The sequence below is a fragment of the Hemitrygon akajei genome, unplaced genomic scaffold, assembly GCF_048418815.1.
Source record: "Hemitrygon akajei unplaced genomic scaffold, sHemAka1.3 Scf000035, whole genome shotgun sequence".
In the NCBI taxonomy this organism is placed as follows: domain Eukaryota; kingdom Metazoa; phylum Chordata; class Chondrichthyes; order Myliobatiformes; family Dasyatidae; genus Hemitrygon; species Hemitrygon akajei.
Window position 1 is genome coordinate 3,289,321 of NW_027331921.1, and position 19,873 is coordinate 3,309,193.

Consider the following 19,873-nt stretch of genomic DNA (forward strand, 5'->3'; position numbering starts at 1 on the left):
GAGAAACAGAAGCTAGAGAGACCGGTAGACAATACTGGACAGAGAGAAGGGATGGGAGTGTGGGAGAGGGAGGGAGGTGAGCAGGACAGAGAGGGCTGACAGGCAGGGAGAGAAAGTGAGGGAGAAGGAGAAGTGAGGGGGAAAGTCGGGTAGAAGATATCGATAGAAGACGGGAACGAGGGTGAGAGACTGAAAGATGGTAAAGAATGGGGGAGAGAGAACTGAGAGAGAGAGAGTGGCGGGGGAGAAGAGGAGTAGAAAGTACGATGATATAGCTCAAGGGAGAGTAAGTAGTGTGAGAGAGATAGCGCAAGCGAGGGAGAGAAAAAAGTGGGACAGAGAAGGAAAGGGACAGAGGGAGAGAGCAAGAATTGATGAGAGAGGGTTGTGTTATTACTCTTCGTGGTTGAATTATTGTTTGCAAGCTTTGTATTATTTTCACTCATTGGATATATGACGGTCTAGTAGATCAGCCTTGATAGTAGATGCCTTGTGCAGGAAGGCACAGAGTCGACTGTACTTCCTTAGAAGGTTGGCGTCATTCAATGTCTGTAGTGAGATGCTGAAGATGTTCTATAGGTCATTTGTGGAGAGCGCCCTCTTCTTTGTGGTGGCGTGTTGGGGAGGAAGCATTAAGAAGAGGGACGCCTCACGTCTTAATAAGCTGGAAAGGAAGGCGGGCTCTGTCGTGGGCAAAGTAATGGAGAGTTTAACATCGGTAGCTGAACGAAGGGCGCTGAGTAGGCTACGGTCAATTATGGAAAACCCTGAACATCCTCTACATAGCACCATCCAGAGACAGATAAGCAGTTTCAGCGACAGGTTACTATCGATGCAATGCTCCTCAGACAGGATGAAGAGGTCAATACTCCCCAATGCCATTAGGCTTTACAATTCAACCGCCAGGACTTAAGAACTTTTTTAAAGCTATTATTAATGCTTTTTGAGATAGTGATTTAGATGCATATCATATTTTTACTGAGTTAAGTATTGTATGTAATTAGTTTTGCTACAACAAGTGTATGGGACATTGGGAAAAAAAAGTTGAATTTCCCCATGGGGATGAATAAAGTCTCTATCTATCTATCTATCTATCTATCTATCTATCTATCAGCCGAAGATTCAATGGCGGAGTAGACTCGATGGGCTGAATGGCCTACTTCTGCTCCTAAATCTTATGATCCTTTGGTGTTATCTTAGCTTTTGACCAAACAAGGTTTGTCTGGGTTAAACCTCATCCGCCATTCTTTCAACCCATATCACAAACTGATCCATATCCCACTGAATACCTCGCAGATCCACAACACCGCCCAAATTCGGATCATTTGCAAACTTACCAATACCTCCCCACGCCCATCTACATTTTTATTCAGGTCATTCATATACATCACAGACAAGGGAGGCCAGTTGCATCCAGAGATAGTGACAGCTTCATGGGAGTAGAACAGGGTGAATCAATCACCAAATGCAGAACAAAGTGACACGGTTACAGAAAATAAAGAGAACTGCAGGCAGACTATGAGGTGTAAGAGCCATGAAGAGGCAGACTGTGAGGTCAATAGTACACTCTATTGTAGTCGAGGACCGTTGAATAGTCTGATAACAGTGGTGCAGAAGCTGTCCTTGGGCCTAGTGAAAAAGGCTTTCGCATCTTCTCTCCGGTGGGAGGGTGTGGAAGACAGAATGTCCGGGGTGGCTGGTGGACATTCTATGATGGTGTGGCTACGTTATTGAGGCATCAGGAAGTGCAGACAGAGTTCATGGAGGGTAGGCTGGCTTCCGATCTGTGCTCAGCTGTGTCCACAGCGCTCTGCAGTTTCTTGCTGTCATGGGTGGAGCTGTTTCTATATTTGGAGTGAGCAGCCAGGGCGGTTCATGAGAGCGGGGTAGTGGTCGTGCTGAATATGGAACTCACTCAGGCATTTAACTTTTTCGACTTGGTAGTCTACCCTGTAGAATTGTGTGGGGTACAGGAAGATTTGACTGGCTGATTTGTTCGGATTGTTAGACATAATGTACACTGACTTTATCATAGAAACATCGAAACATAGAAAACCTGCAGCACAGTACAGGCCATTCGGATCACAAAGTCCCTACCTTTGAAATTGCTAGGCTTACCTATAGCTCTCTATTTTTCTAAGCTCCATGTACCTTTCTAAACGTCTCTTAAAAGACCCTATCGTATCCGCCTCCACAACCGTTGCTGGCAAACCACTCCACACAATCACCACTCTCTGATTAAAGAAATTTACCCCTGACATCTCCTCTGCACCTACTGCCCGGCACCTTAAACCTGTGTCCACTTGTTGCAACCATTTCAGCCCTGGGGAAAAATGCCTCTGACTATCCGCACAATCAATGCCTCTCATCATCTTGTACACCTCTATCAGGTCACCTCTCATCCTCCGTCGCTCCAAGGAGGAAAGGCCGAGTTCACCCAACCTATTCTCATAAGACATGCTCCCTAATCCAGGCAACATCCTTGTAAATCTCATCCGCACCCTGTCTATAGCTTCCACATCCTTCCTGTAGTGAGGTCTGACCAGGGTCCTTTATAGCTGCAACATTACCGCTTGGCTCCTAAATTCAATTACAGGATTGATAAAGACCAATATACCTTACACCTTCTTAACCACAGAGTCAACCTGCGCAGCTGCTTTGAGCGTCCTATGGACTCGGACCCCAATATCCACCTGATCCTCCACACTGACAAGATTTGACCATTAATACTATATTCTTCCATCATATTTGAGCTATCAAAATGAACACACTTATCTGTGTTGAACTACACTTCTCAGCCATTCATCGTGTGGATAGTCCGAGTTTTTTTTTCTATGGCCGAAGTGTCTAACACCAGGAGGAATAGTTTAGGTGCTTGTAAATAGATACCGAGGGAAGGTCAGAGGTAAGTTCTTTACATAGAGATGGTGGGTGTGTGAAATGCACTGCCGGCGGCGGTGTTGGAAGCCGATCCCCAAAACTTCCCTCCCTTCATTTTGTACATATGCCCTCTGGTGTTTGCTATTGGTGCCTTGGGAAACAGATACTGACTATCCACCCTATGTAAGTCTCTCATAATTTTGTAGACCTCTATCAAGTCCCCTCTCATTCTTCTACGCTCCAAATAGAAAAGTTCCAGCTCTGCTTAACGTCGCTTCATATGACTAATTCTCCAAACCAGGCAACATCCTGCTAAATCTCCTCTGCACCCTCTACATTTACGCGGACGTTGCTGGAACACAAGGGACTGAGATACGGAGAGAGAACGGTGACATTGGGACTTTATTCACTGGAGGGTAGGGGTGACCTTATAGAAGTGTATAAAACCACGTGGGGCACAGAAAGGATGAACGTGTACAGTCATTGTCTCCAGGCTTGGAGAAACGAGAACCAGAGCGCACAGGTCTAAGGTGACAGCAGAAAGAAATCGAACTGGGGATCCGAGCGGAGACAATTTTTTTTTTCGCAGATGGCGGTCTGTCTATGCAAAGAGCTGCCAAAAAAAGTGGTCGATGCAGATGAATTAGGACGACAACTTGGGTGTATGGCAGGTGACCCCTTCAGAATGACGTCATTAATGTGAACTCTGACCTTCTTGTGTGGTCATTGATGTTGCTCCCGAGGCAATGGGAGGATCTTCATCCTCATCGATGTGAAGTTCGTCTTTCGGAAGGTTCAGCACTGAGTAGGTGGATGTCAGACCGTCTAGGAGAGAAAGAGAGAGAATGAGAGAGTGAGAGAGAAACGGAAGAGGAGAGATCGTCAGAAAATGGGGTGAGCGCGGACAGAGAGATTGAGCAGCGAAGGGGAAAGACAGAGTAGGGAGAGTGAGGTTTATATGAGGGGAAGGGAGAGGGCTGAGAGGCAGGGAGGGAAGGTGAGGGAGAGAGTGAAGTGAAAGGACAGAGACGGTAAACCGAGCAGTAATGAAAGGGTCGAGTGAGTGAAAGGAAAGGGAAAGAGGGTGAGAGACGAGGGCGATGGGCGGGAAGTAGGAGAGAATTGGGAAAGGGAAAGGGGAGCGTAATGGGTCAGGGAATGACGGATGGAGAAGAGGGAGCGAGGTCCGAGTGAAGCGGGAGTGAGAAGTGTGAGACCCAGTGCGAAAGAGTGAAGTAGAAAGGGATAGAGTGAGAGGAGGAAAAAGTGGAAGACAATAGACAATAGGTGCAGAAGTAGACCATTCGGCCCTTCGAGCCTGCACCTCCTTTCTGAGATCATGGCTGATCATCTACTATCAATACCCGGTTCCTGCCTTGTCCCCATATCCCTTGATTCCCCTATACATAAGATACCTATCTCGCTCCTTCTTGAAAGCATCCAGAGAATTGGCCTACACTGCCTTCCGAGGGAGTGCATTCTAGACCCCCACCACTCTCTGGGAGAAGAAGTTTTGCCTTAACTGTGTCCTAAATGTTGGACCACTTATTCTCAAACCAAGCCCTCTGGTACTGGACTCTCCCAGCATCTGGAACATATTTCCTGCCTCTATCTTGTCCAATCCCTTAATAATCTTATATATTGCAATCAGATCCCCTCTCAATCTCCTTAATTCCAGCGTGTACAAGCCCAGTCTCTCTAACCTCTCTGCGTAAGACAGTCCGGACATCCCAGGAATTAACCTTATGAATCTACGATGCACTTCCTCTACAGCCAGGATGTTCTTCCTTAACCCTGGAGACCAAAACTGTACACAATACTCCAGGTGTGGTCTCAGCAAGCCCTGTACAAATGCAAAAGGATTTCCTTGCTCTTGTACTCAATTCCCTTTGGAATAAAGACCAACATTCCATTAGCCTTCTTCACTGCCTGCTGCACTTGCTCATTCACCTTCAGTGACTGATGAACAAGGACTCCTAGATCTCTTTGTATTTCTCCCTTACCTAACTCTACACCGTTCAGATCATAATCTGCCTTCCTGTTCTTACTCCCAAAGTGGATAGCCTCACACATATTCACATTAAACGTCATCTGCCAAGTATCTGCCCACTCACTCAGCCTATCCAAGACACCCTGAATTCTCCTAACATCCTCATCGCATGTCACACTGCCACTCAGCTTAGTATCATGAGCAAACTTTCTGATGTTATTCTCAATGTCTTCATCTAAATCGTTGACGTAAATCGTAAACAGCTGTGGTCCTAATACCGAGCCCTGTGGCACCCCATTAATCACCACCTGCCATTCCGAGAAACACCCATTCACCGTTACCCTTTGCTTTCTATCTACCAACCAGTTTTCTATCCATGTCAATATCTTCCTCCAAATGCCATGAGCTCTGCTTTTACCCACCAATCTCCTATGTGGGACCTTATCAAATGCCTTCTGAAAATCGAGGTACACCTACATCAACTGGATCTCCCTTGTCGAACTTCCTTGTTACATCCTCGAAAAACTCCAATAGATTAGTCAAGCATGATTTGCCCTTGGTAAATCCATGCTGGCTCGGCCCAATACTATCACTGCTATCTGGATATGCCACAATTTCATCTTTAATAATGGACTCTAGCATCTTCCTCACTACTGATGTTAGTCTGACAGGACGGGTGTTCTCTGTTTTCTCCCTCCCTCCTTTCTTAAAAAGTGGGATAACGTTAGCCATTCTCAAATCCTCAGGAACTGATCGTGAATCTAAGGAACACTGGAAAATGATTACCAATGCATCCGCAATTTCCAGAGCCACCTCCTTTAGTACCCTAGGATGCAGACCATCTGGACCTGGGGATTTGTTAGCCTTCAGTCCCATGAGTCTACTCATCACCGTTTCCTTCCTAATGTCAACCTGTTTCAATTCCTCTGTTACCCTATGTCCTTCGCCAATCCATAGATCTGGGAGATTGCTTGTGTCTTCCCCAGTGAAGACAGATCTAAAGTACTTATTAAATTCTTCTGCAATTTCTCTGATTCCCATAACAATTTCACCCTATTCATTCTTCAAGGGCCCAACATTGTTCTTAACTATCTTCTTTCTCTTCACATACCTAAAAAAGCATTTGCTATCCTCCTTTATATTCCTGGCTAGCTTGTGTTCGTACCTCATTTTTTCTCCCTTATTCCCTTTTTAGTTAAGTTCTGTTCTTCCTTAAAAATTTCCCAATCATCTGTCCTCTCACTCACCTTAGCTCTGTCATACTTCATTTTTTTAATGCTATGCAATCTCTGACTTCCTTTGTCAACCACTGTGGCCCCTTTCCCCCCTTTGAATCCTTCCTTCTCCGGGGGATGAACTGGTTTTGCACCTTGTGCATTATTCCCAAGAATACCTGACATTGCTGTTCCGCTGTCTTTTCTGCTGGGATATCCGTCCAATTAACTTTGGCCAGCTCCTCCCTCATGGCTCCATAGTCTACTTTGTTCAACTGCAACACTGACACCTCCGATCTGCCCTTATCCTTCACAAATTGCAGATAAATACTTATCATTTTAGAATGAGAGGAGGAAAAAGTGGGAGGAGGAAGAGAGCGGCAGAGGGAGCGAGACTATTGGTGAGAGAGAGGGAAAAGACAGCGGGTCAAGGTTGTATCATTTTGCTCATCGTTATATTATTGTTTGACACTTTGTGCTTTTTTCCCTGCGGCTAGGGAAATTCTAGGCAATCTCTACAATAGGTTAGATGGTCGGCACGACATTGTGGGCCGAAGGGCTTGCTATGTGCTGTAGATTTCGGTGTTCCCTTCTATGTTGTGGTGATACACGCTTTCGTATCTTCACGGGGTTGGTGCAGAAAAGAGATGGGTGAGGGTGTTTGGAGGTGGATTTTTGATGATGCTGACTGCTTTCCCGAGGCAGCAGGGAGTGCAGTCAGAGTTCATGGAGGGGACTCTGGTGTCGGAGCTGTTCTTGCGGTCACGGGCGGGGCGGTTTCTCTATTTTGAGTGAGGAGCAAGGGTGGGTCGTGAGAGCAGGGAGGTTAGACTTGACGTTATGGGAACTCAATAAGGCATTTTTATTTTTCCACTTTGTATCTACTGTGTCTAATGGTGTGGGGCCTGAGGAGATTTGCCTGGCTGATTTGTGCGGATTGGGAGGCAGAGTGTACACTGACTTTAGGTCCCTGAATTTCGATCGCTTTGTAAGATAGACGACAGGGTTGGGAGAGATGGAGAAACAACGGTTCACAGATAGCGGGAAAGGGAGGGCGGGTGGAAGACAGAAGAGAAAGGGAGGTTCTAGATGGTAAGAGACCCAGGGTGAGCTGAGGGCTGATTTTACCGGAGAAGACAGGGCAGACACGGGTAGTAGATGTACCGTACATGGAATTTAAAACGGCTATCAACCAGGCCCAGATGGTTGTCTATTTTGGAGGATGATATGGAACCCAATGAGATCTGTCTCACGAATTAGATTGCGGAGGACAGATGAAGTCAGGATGGTATATGCAATGTACACAGAGTTAAACAACGTGCCAGATAGTATACCACTCCGGTTGATCGTGTTCCAGGCTCGGTGGGATGGCTGACTGCATATACAATTGGCTCGGCGTGAGAAGCAAAGGATTAGGGTTGAAGTTCGTTTCACAGACTGAAATCCCGTCACTAGTGGTGTTCACCAGCCGTTCGATGGTGGGACCAGTCATCATTGTCAACTATATCGACCATTTAAACAGCACGCGGTTCGTCAGCTTACATATGACAGAAATGTTTGTTGCGTGGCAAACAGTGAAGATCGTTATCTCTTGCAGTTGGATCTCGATTAGCTGGGAAAGTGGGCCGAGAGGAGCAAAACCAATTTAGATCGGATAAGGGCGAGCTATCGTATATGTCAAGCTCGGGTAGGACATTCACAGTGTTGGATGGAACCCTGAGGTGCGTTGTAGAACAGAATGACACACGTTGTAGGAAAGCGGTTCCCAGAAAGTGGTGTCACAGGTAGACAAGGCGGAGAAGAAAGCGTCTGAAGCGCAGGTCTTCACCAGTCAGGGCACCGAGTGCAGGCGCCGGGAGGCCGTGTTGCAGTTGTACAGGACATCGGTAAGGTCCCACAAGGAGTACGTTATTCAGTATTTGATTGTCCAGCTCTAGCAAAAATGCAATCGAACAGGAAAGGAATCGAAACTTCTGGGGCATTTGGGACCTGTAAAAAGAGGTGTGCTAGTGTTATTGGGGAGGGTTTAAACTAGATTGGCAGGGGGGTGGGGTCCAGAGTGCCAGAGCCGATAGTGGACCGGGGGTGAAAACAAATTATGTTAAAAGTTTTTGCAAAGTAACAACTGGAAGGGTTGTGTGTGTTGGTAATAATCTCCTGAGCTGTGTCTAAATTAATATATGGAGGTACCGACGAGTGAAAGGATGCAATATTAGATCTCCTATTAGGAAACGAGTTAGTACAGGTGATGGAAGTGTGTGTAGGGGAACACATTGCTTCCAGTGATTGTAACACCATTAGTTTCAACTCGACAATGGACAAAGATAGATCTGGTCCTCGGATGAGGTTCTAAACAGAAAAAGGCCAAATTTGAAGAAATGATAAAGTATCTAAAAAGCTTGGATTGGGGACAGGTTGTTCTCTGGCAAGGATGTGATTGGTAAATGGAAGGCCTTCAAAGGAGAGATTTTGAGAGTGCAGAGTTTGCATGTTCCTGTCAGGGTTAAAGGCAAAGTGAATAGGAACAAGGAACCTTGGTTATCAGGGGATATTGGAACTTTGATAAAGAAGAAGAGAGATGAATATGACATATGCTTGAGAAATGTGCTTGAGGATTATAAAAATTGCAAATAAAATACATGAAAGAAATCAGGAGGCCTAAAAGCAGACAAGAGGTTGCTTTGGCAGTCAAGGTGAAGGATATTCCAAAGAGCTTCCACAGGTATATTGAGAGCAGAAGGATAGTAAGGGATAAAATTCGTCCTCTTGAAGATCAGAATGGTCGGCTCTGTATGGAACCAAAAGAAATGGGGGAGATCTAAAAATGTTGTTTGTTTGTTTGTTTGGTTTTTTGCGTCTGAATTTACAAAGGAAACTTGCATGCAGTCAATGGAAGTAAGGCAAACAATTAGTGACGTCATGGAACCTTTACAGATTGAAGAGGCGGAGATCCTTGCTATGTTGAGGAAAATAGGAGAAGATAAATCCATAGGACCTGACAGGGTATTTCCTCGGATGCTGAAGGAGACTAGTGTTGAAATTGCAGTTGCCTTGGCAGGTATATTTAAAATTTCGATATCTACGGGCGAGGTGCCAGAGGATTCGAGGATAGCTCATGTTGTTCTGTTGTTTTAAAAAAAGGCTCAAAAAGTAAACAAGGAAATTATAGGCCGGTAGGTATGTCGTAGTTAGTAGGTAACTTATTGGAATGAGAACTAAGTGATAGGATCTGCAAGTATTTGGATAGACAGGGACTTATTAGGGAGAGTCAACATGGCTTTATGAGTGGAAGGACAAGCTTAAAGAATCTATTAGAAATTTTCCAGGAGGTTACCAGGAAAGTGGATGAAGGGAAGTCAGTGCATGGCTTTGTGCGTGGTCGGTCATGCTTAAACAATCTATTAGAGTTTCTCGAAGAAGTGACCAGGAAAGTGGATGAAGGGAAGGTAGTGGATGTTGTATACAGGGACTTTAGTAAGGCCTTTGACAAGGTCCCGTATGGGAGGTTAGTTAGGAAGATTCAGTCGCTAGGTATACATGGAGAGGTAGTAAATTGGATTAGACATTGGCTCAATGGGAGAAGTCAGAGAGTGGTAGTGAAGGATTGCTACTCTGAGTGGAGGCCTGTGACTAGTGGTGTGCCACAGTGATCAGTGCTGGGTCCATTGTTATTTATCATCTATGTCAATGATCTGAATGATAATGTGGTAAATTGGATTAGCAAATTTGTTGATGATACAATGATTGGAGGTGTAGTGGACAGTGAGGAAGGTATTCAAAGCTTGCAGAGGGATTTGGACCAGCTGGGAAATGGACTGGAAAATGGCAGATGGAGTTTAATACAAGCAAGAGTGAGGTATTGCACTTTGGAAGGACAAACCAAGGTAGCATATACAAGGAGCAAACACGAGGAAAACTGCAGATGCTGGAAATTCAGGCAACACACACACAATGCTGGTGGAATACAGCAGGCCAGGCAGCATCTATAAGGGGAAGCACTGTCGACGTTTTGGGCCGAGACCCTTCATCAGGACAACAGCTGCCTGGCCTGCTGTGTTCCACCAGCATTTTGTGTGTGTTGTTAGCATATACAAGATAAATGTCACGACACTGAGGAGTGCAGTAGAACAGAGGGGATCTAGGAATACAGATACAAAATTTCCTAAAACTGGCATCACAGGCAGGTAGGGTGGTAAAGAGAGCATTTTGTAGATTGGACTTTATAAATCAAAGTCTTGAGTATAAGAGTTGGAATGTTATGGTGAGGTTGTATAAGGCATTGGTGCTGCCGAATTTGGAGTATTGTGTGCAGTTCTGTTCACCGAATTACAGGAAGGATATTAATAGCGTTGAAAGAGTGCAGTTAATGTTTGCAAGGATGTTGCCGAGACATGAGAAACTGAGTTACAGAGAAAGGTTAAGTAGGTTAGGACTTTATTCCCTGGAGCGAAGAAGAATGAGCGGAGATTTGATAGAGGTATATAAAATTATGATGTTGTTATGTGTGATGAGCAAACCATGGGGAGATGGGGTTCAGAGTTGACCCCCCGTGAACGATGCTGCTAACTAGAGAGAGAGTGATAAAGAGGGAGAGAGGCACCATGCTGCACATGCTGATAATGAGAAGGACACAAGGATTTAAAATTATGGCTTCTCTGCTGATTGTTGACTTTACTTCCAAAGACTTTACCTGCTTGTGTGAATGCTTGCTGACACAGCAGAGTGATGCCAGGTGCCTGCTGAGACAGGAGGGAGTGGCCCAGTTTGATGGACATGATCAGTTGATGGATGGCTGGAGAAAAAAAAAAGAAGAGTCTGCTGAGACACAGGCAGTCACGCCACTGGACGCTGAAAGAGTGCTGTGCACCCACAGGAATGTGGGGGCTTGTAGGATCGATACGGGGAATCAGTCAGAGGCTCACTGTGTGTGAAACCAGACCGGTGGGGGCTTGTGTGTGTGTCCACCCTCGCCTGGGTGACGAGCCCACCACTGAAGAACGGTCTGGCTTGGAACGGAGGGGTTATAATCGGTGGCCACAACAGTACAACGGACGCTCTCTCCCTCTCCCTCTCTCCCCATCTCTCTCTCTCTCTCTCTCCTCTCTCTCTCTCTCTCTCTCTCTCTCTCTCTCTCTCTCCTCTCTCTCTCTCTCTCCTCTCTCTCTCTCTCTTCTCTCTCTCTCTCGTCACAACAGCAACTACCTCAACCCAAACTGAACTGAACTGAACTCTGCATTACCTTAAGACTATTCATTTACCCCGGACTAAGACAGAGCTTGGTTTTAATTCTTAATCCTACACTTTAGTATTTATCATTGCTAACATGTTTTACATGGATATTTGCATTTTTGATACTGTATTGCTTAGTATACTAATAAACACCTTTAGTTACATTACCACCAGACTCCAACGTATTGGTCCATTTCTGCTGGTTTGATAATCTGGTCACGGGTACGTGACAATGTGTATAGATAGAGTGAATGCAAGCAGAGCTTTTTCCACCGAGTCTGGGGAGCAAGAAACTGAGGAGATGGGTCAAGTGTGAAGTTAGAAAAGTTTAAGGGAACATGGGGGTGGAGGGGCGCTTTCTTCACACAGAGTGGTGGGAGTGTGCAATGAGCTGCCAGATGAAGTGGTAAATGGGGTCACACATTTAATATTTAAGAAAAAACTTGGACAGGTACACTGGATGAGAGAGATATGCAGGATGCAGGGATAAGGCCCAGGTGTAGGTCAGTGGAACTAGGCAGAGAAATGGTTTCGGCACAGCCAAGAAGGGCCAAATAGCCTGCTTCTGTTCCGTTCTATGGTTCTATGGAAAGATTGCAGAGGAACATATTGACGGCATTCCAGGGACAGAGTTATGAAGAGAGGTTCGGTTGGTAGCCAGTTATGCAACGTAGCGCAGTGATGACCTTTCCGGGTTTTCTAAAGCCACGAGGGGCACAGACAAAGTGGATGCGCACAGTTATTTTACCTAGAATTGGGGAATGAGGAAACAAACAATTATCGAAGAATTCTGACCTGCTTGTGTAGTGACACGCCGAGATCGGAGGCGATGGGGAGGATCCTCATTCTCATCGATGAGTGGTTTGTCTTTCCGAAAGTTCAACTCTGAGTAGGTGCAGGTCAGACCGTCTGGGAGATAAGGCGAGAGAATGTGAGAGAGTGTTAGAGAATGGGAGACAGCGAGATCCAGAGAGAGGGAAGAGAGAATACGGGGAGAGGAGGTAAATGAGTGGGAGAGTGGGATTGGAGACTGCGAGAGGGAGTGAGGGAGAATGAGAAGAGATGGAAGAGACACGGGAAATGAGGATAAAAATGATCGATGCTGTGGTTCAGTCATGCATGAGTGAAGTGGGAGAGAGCAAGGGAGCGATAGAGAGGGGAAGAGTGCAAAGGGGGAGAGCGAGAGGTGGGAGACCGGGGGGAGGTGTTGCAGGGGAGAGGATTGAGAGTGTGGGCAAAGGGAGAGGGGCGAGAGCATGGGGAGAGAGTAGTAAAAGAGAGAGAGGTCGAAAGATGGGTAGACAGTGGAGAAAATTGCGACGAGTTTAGAGAGGGAGGGTCAGAGTGAGGGGGAAAGAGAGGGGGAAGAGAGATGGAGAGTGCGAGGGAGAATGCAGACGGGGAGAGTGGGAGAAAAAGTAGAACAGAGCGTCAGTGGCAGGGGAGGGAGAGGAAGAAAGAGAGAGAGGAAGAAAGAGAGAGAGGGGAGGGGCCAATGGAGAGGAGGGGTAATGATTGGGGGGGCGGATGGAGAGATGGGAAATGAGAGATGAAATGCGGGTCAAAGCAGACAGAGGATCAGAGAATGGAGAAGGGGGCAAAGAGAGGTAGAGGGGCAAAGAGGAAACAGTGGGTGGGAGAGAAAGGGAAAAAAACGAGGACCGAAGGGATATGGCTTGAGTTGGAAGAGCTAGGAGGGAGAATAGGAGAGAGAGAGAGAGAGAGAGAGAGAGAGAGAGAGAGGAGAGAGAGAGGAGAGAGGAGAGAGAGAGAGAGAGAGAGAGAGAGAGAGAGAGAGATAGATAGAGAGAGAGAGAGAGAGAGAGAGAGAGAGAGAGAGAGAGAGAGAGAGAGAGAGAGAGATGAGAGAAGATAGATTGTGGAGTTTCAAAGAGGAGAGAAGATTATAAAATTGTACACAGCGCTCCCCTCATCACCGCCTCCCCACGGCATTCATTATTCATCTGCCATCCCACAGCGCTCCCCGTTCAACCACTCAGTGCTCCCTCCTCAGTTACACATCCACAACACCGCCCCTACCACGACTCACCCGCATCTTTGCCCCTTTCATGACATTCCATCCACCAACACCACCCCGATCCACAACGGCCTTCGATACCGCTCACCCAGGGCGCTCCCTGCACTCCTCCCCTCCCAAAGCGCACCATCCCCACTGAAACCCAAACCCCTGACAGTGCTTCCTCCTAGTCACCAGTCCGAGGAATACCCTCTGACACCCTCAAACAGGGAATCGCCAAGATTCATGGCGCTCTTGCCCGAAGATCTCTCGACAGGAATGGGCCCATCAGATAAACACCGTCAAACTAACAGACATGAAACTGACTTCCATCTCTCTGGACTCGGGGCTCAGAGAGAATCCTGACGTCAGGTGCCAGGACGATACATCAGCTTCAGCTGGGAGCAGACGAGTGAGGGTCAGAAACTGTCTGAGGCTCCCTCAACAACGTCCCGTCACACAGTCCCGGTATCAGGCACATAGTGAAATTCCATCCATCCCGCGCCATCACACACACCGGGGGTCAGACACAGTTATCTTCCCTCTAGAGCGACGCATCACACGGTGCTACGCCAGAAACTGACTGATGTTCACACCGTACTGTGCCATCGCATACTTCTGGGGTCAGACCTGGAGTGAACCGCCCTCTGCACTGTCCCATCACACACTCCCGGTGACAGACACGGAGTGAATCTCCCTCCACACCGTCCGATCCACACACTCCTGGGGTCAAACACAGAGTGAATCTCCCTCCAGACCGTCCCATCATACATTCCCGGGGTCAGACACAGAGTGAATCTCCCACCACACCGTCCCATCACACACTCCCGGGGTCAGACACAGAGTGAATCTCCCACCACACCGTCCCATCACACACTCCCGGGGTCAGACACAGAATGAATCTCCATCAACACCGTCCCATCACACACGCCCGGGGTCAGACATAGACTGACTTTCTCTCCACATCGACCGATCACACACTCCCGCCGTCAGACACAGAGTGAAGGTTCCCCCACACTGTCTGATCACACTCACGCGGGGTGAGGTACAGAGTGAAGCTCCCTCCGCCCTGTCGCATCACTCAGTCCTGTAGTTAGAGACACAGTGAAGCTTCCTCCACACTGTCCCATCACATACGAGCAGGGTTAGACACAGAGTGAGGTTACTTCCACAGAGTCTCATCACACGCCCTCGGGGTCAGACGCAGATTGAAAGTCCCTCTCTATGTTTTTCTGCCCCACTCACCTCGGAAAGGAGGCTGTGCGTCCGTTTTTTGCGAATTTCACATTCATATAAGTGTCACTGTCGTCCATCCTGTCGAGGGCTCTCTGTGGCTCTGAGCTGAAAAGGGGAAGTTGTGAGAGGAAGCCCGTGTTGACAAGGGAGGCAGACCGACACCAACAAACACCAGATGATCAGCTGATAGAGAGAGGAACAGGAGCAGGGGGTGAAGGGCGGTAATCTGGGTGGAAGGAGTCTCAGGGTCGAGAGTGGTCGAGAGATATGCAAGTGGCGGGGGTAACTGTAGTGAGAGTGGGGAGAGAGGGGGGAGGGAGAGAGAGGGGGAGATTGGGTTTCGTCAGAGAGAGAGGGAACTCTGTGACTGTGGACTGAGTAAGCAGAGGGAAGGAGAGAAGAGGGAAAGTTGGGAGAGTGGGGAAAGTATGAGTGATCGAGATGGGAAACCGGAGGGGACGATGTAGATGGGTAGAGATATAGAAGGGGGAGGCGAATGTGAGAGAAACGCAGGAAAGTGCGGACGTGAATGGGAGGAAGGGTGGGAGAGAGAGGGAATGATAGGGACCGGAGAGCAGGATAGGGAGAGTGGTACAGAGAGGAAAGAGGAGTGCAGAAGAGAAGGGATGAGTGAAAATAAATGTAGACGATGTAGGAGTGAGGCGTCGAAGGGGGACAGGGAGGCAAGGAATGGACGGAAGGAATTGTAGAAGGAAATTGGGATTTGTGTCACATACAGACCCTCTTTTGCCCTGCAGATTCCTGGTTCCTTGTTTAAGTGTCGGACGCCGGAACTTCAAACGCTCTGTCTGCCAGAAACCACGGACCCAGGACAAACACGCAAACCTTTCTCCCCTGCTCTCCCACATTACCGAACTCTGACCTCTTTCCCAATATCTTACCGCACTCCTCCATTTCTCTGCACTTCTCTCATTCTCCTCCTAACCACCAACAAACATGTCGCCCCAAATCTAGAGATACCCGCCTGCCCATCCAGACTTTGCACCCCGAATTCAGCTCCCTGCATTTCCCCCACCACTTCCGCCTTTTTGAGGGGGGAGGAAGTGTTCGGGAAATAGGTAACCCTGCCTCTCATACAACTGTTCACCTTAAATTCCTCCATATACCTGTCTAGTAGTCTCTTAAACTTCAGTAGTGTATCTGCCTCCACCACTGACTCAGGCAGTGCATTCCACGCACCAACCACTCTCTGAGTGAAAAACCTTCCTCTAATATCCCCCTTGAATTTCCCAACCCTCACCTTCAAGCCATGTCTTCATCTATTGAGCAGTGGTGTCCTGGGGAAGAGGCGCTGGCTGCCACACTGTCTATTCCTCTTAATATCTTGTACTCCTCTATCATGTCTCCTCTCATCCTCCTTCTCTCCAAAGAGTAAAGCCCTAGCTCCCCTAATATTTGATCATAATCCATACTCTCTAAACCAGACAGCATCCTGGTAATTCTCCTCTGTACCCTTTCTAATGCTCCCACATCCTTCCTATAGTGAGGCGACCAGAACTGGACACAGTAATCCAAGTGTGGCCTAACCAGAGTTTTATAGACCTCAGTTCCCTGCACTCCCCCGTCCCATTCGCATTTCCGATTTTTTTCTGGGGGGGTGTCGTGTGGGGCATCCAGTAGTCTGTCAAATTCTCTCTCTCCTTCCTATTTCCGCCCTGCCGCTCTCTCTCGGTTCATATCCCACCCTGCCTACCTTCTTCACTCCTCCAATCAACACCACTTCCCTTGCACCACATTGTTACTCTTTCCCTTTTACCCTCCTTCTCCTATTTTTGTCTAACTCACTTACTCTTCTATCCCTTTCCCAAAGTCTCTCCCATCTGCTCCTTCTCTCCTCCTTACATTCCCTCCCTTCTCCCAACCTCTCCTCTTCCTTCATCCTAGCCTCCCTCCGCTGCACAACCCTGTCCGCTCTCCTCCTCTTCCTTCCCCGTTCCTCAAGCATCTCAGTTCTTCTCCCTTCTTCCCTCACCTCTCTTCCATCCCTTCCTCTCCGTTCTCCTCCCTTCCTCCGTTCCCCTCCATCCCTCCCTCTCTACTCTGCTCTCCACATTTTCCGATTTCGAGCTGGGACCCGCCCACTCCGTAGGTGCCTCCCCTGCGGAGCGCTGTGATGAGGGAGCTCCACGCCGTCATGTCCACTCGGGCATCTCTCCACGCTGGTGGGCAGCCACCTCCCTCCGGGGCAGGAGGACGTGTGGAATTGCGAGGTCCAGGCAGTTTCCCCAGAAGCCGGGATCCCTAGGACGAGTTGCCTCCACCTTCCGCGCTTCCCATTCTTTTCACTCCCCCCCCCCACCTTTCGCACCCCATTCAGCTCCTGATGTCCCTCTGCAGGATCAGCCGCCTTTCACGTAGAGCGGTGAGGGTGAGGGAGAGCGTGCCGGGGAGGTCGCGGAGGGGTCAGAGCGGAGAAGAAGGAGATTAGAGAGCAACTAGTGGGGAAGAGGAGAAGGAGGAGGAGAGGGTACTCCCATACACCGTCCGGTATAGGGTAATCCTTCTGGCGCACCGAGGAGCTGGACAGAAAGCCTCCAGTGCCATGCTGATCCGGAAGATGCAGAAAGGATTCATGGTCCGGGCGGGAGGTGAGCGACGTCCTGACCTCATTCCACCCTCACACTCGCTTACCCTCATTTGTTTTCACGTCTCCTTCTCTCTCCTTGCCCTCCCCCGCCTCAGTCCTCTTGACATCTCCTTCCTCATCTGTCTCCCTCCATCTGTCGCCCTTACGTTTCTTCCCCACCATTCCCCTCCATTCCACTCAATCCTACTCCCCCTGCTACTCCCCATCCCCAACCTTTCCGCTTCCCCCTCCCAAAATCACTACGGCCCTCCTGCCCTCCATCTCACTATCCACTTCACCACTCCCCACCATCCATTCTCCCTCTTCTCTTTTTCCCTCCTCCTCTCTGTACCTCACCGTCCATCTCTATTCCCCAACTACCTCACTGAACCACTTCCGCTCACCTCCCTTTCCCTATCTTCCCTTTTCCCCTCCCTCCCATTCTCCATACGACTGACTTCGCCTTTCTCTTCCTGTCCTTATTCCCATTCCCAGGTCTCCTCGCTCCCTCTCTATTTACCCCTATTGAATTGGATATCCAACATGCTCCAAATCCTGAGCGACTGTATCTCCCTCTGCAAAAGAACGATTGTCTTCCTCATCAGGAAACCACACTCAGTGTTGATCGGTGATAATATTTCCGATTTACAGACAGCGTTGAATTAGCAGAGAGGCCACAGAAGGCCTGAAACCGATTAGGAGAACGGGCAAAGGAGTGGCAGGTGGAATACAGTGTCGCTCAGTGAATGATCATGCAATTTGGCAGACCATAGAGCCATAGAACATTACAGCACAGAAACATACCTTTTGGCCCTTCCTGGCTTTGCCGAACCATTTTTCTGCCTAGTCCCACCTACCTGCACCTGGGCCATATCCCTCCAATCCCCTCTCATCCATATACTTGCCTACGTTTTCTTAAATGTCAAAAGTGATCCCTCATTCACCACTTCATCTGGCAGCTCATTCCACACTCCCACCCCTGTCTGCGTGAAGAAGCTCCCCCAGTAATGTTCCCTTTAAACTTTCCCCCCTTCACCCTGAATCCATGACCTCTGATTTATTTTCTCCCCTGGCCTCAGTGGAACAAGCCTGCTTGCATTCACTCTATCTATACCCATCATAATTTTATACACCTCTATCAAATCACCCCTCGTTCTCCTATGCTCCAGGAAATAAAGTCCTAACCTATTCAACCTTTCTCTATAACTCTGTTTCTCAAGTCCAGGCAACATCCTTGTAAACCGATTAAAGACGAAATTAAAGCGTAGACTTTTCTCCAATTGGAGAAAAGCTTTAACAATCTACCGCAGAAAGTGATTTGGAAGTCCTCATGTAATTTTCCATCAATGATAATTTACAGATAGGGTCGGTTGTGAGGAAGGCCATTTCTTTTAAATTTTAATGCGTTTTGAGGCTCTTCCGACACCCAATTTCGAGTATGATGAGTGGTTGTTGGTGCCTTATATGGGAAAGGATGTGTTGACATTGTGAAGGATTAGGGATTTGCAGCTGCAGCTTGACCTACTGCTTATTAGGGAAACTGAAGATGGGATAGACAGGAGCTACAGGGGTCAGAAAACCTGGAGACTCTCAGCAGAGGGAAGGGAAATGTACGGATAGTGGAGAACACCCCTATGGCTGCCCCCTTCAGCAAACATAGTTGTGGATGCTTTTGAGGGGGATGACCTGATAGGGGGCGGCCATGGTGACTGGGTCTCTGGCACTGAACCTGGCGCTGTTGTGCAGGAGGGTAGTTGGGAATAGAGGAATGAGTTAATCGCAGGGCATTCCATTGTCAGGGGAACAGACAGGAGATTGTGCGAGCCTGATAGAGATACCCGCATACTGTGCTGCCTCCCAGATGCCAGGGTACGAGATGTCTCGGATCGGGTCCAGGATATTCTGAAGGGAGAGGGCGAGCAGCCATCTGTCTTGGTGCATGTTGGTACCAATGACATAGATAGGAAAAAGATAGGAGGAGGTCCTGAAGATAGATTTCCGGGAGTTTGGAAGGAAGCCGAGAAGCAGGACCTCCGGGGTAGTAATCTCAGGATTGCTACCTGTGCCACGTGCTAGCAAGAAGGGTAGGATCAAGCAGATGAATGTGTGGCTGAGAGACTGGTGCAGCGGGCAGGGCTTCAGATTCTTTGATCTTTGGGATCTCTTCTGGGAGAAGTATAACCTGTTCAAAATGGACGGTTACACTTGAACCCGAAGGAGACAAATGCCCTGGCGGGAAGGTTTTGTAGAGCTGTTAGGAACGGTTTGAACTGATATGGCAGGGGGGATAGGAACCGGAATGATAGAGCGGAGGAAGAGGGAAACAGAAATAGATCGAAGGTAGTGAGCAGTAAGGATGTCAGGAATGACAGGCAGGTGATGGAGCAAATTTGCAGCCATGGAGATCAGTTGCAGGCCTATAAAGTTGCGGAGCAATCAAAGAAAAAATCCCCCAAATACTAGACTTAAGGTGTTATACTTAAATACATGCAGCATAACGAATACGGCGGTTGATCTTGACGTACAGCTACAGATTGGCAGGTATGATGTTGTGGTCATCCCTGAGACGTGCCTAAAGGATGCATGTCTCTGGGAGCTGAACGTCCAAGGATAGATGGTGTATCAGAAGGATAGGCAGGTAGCAGAGGGGGTGGCGTGGCTGTATTGGAAAAAAAATATTATATCATTAGAAAGTGAAGACATAGGATCGGCAGGTGCAG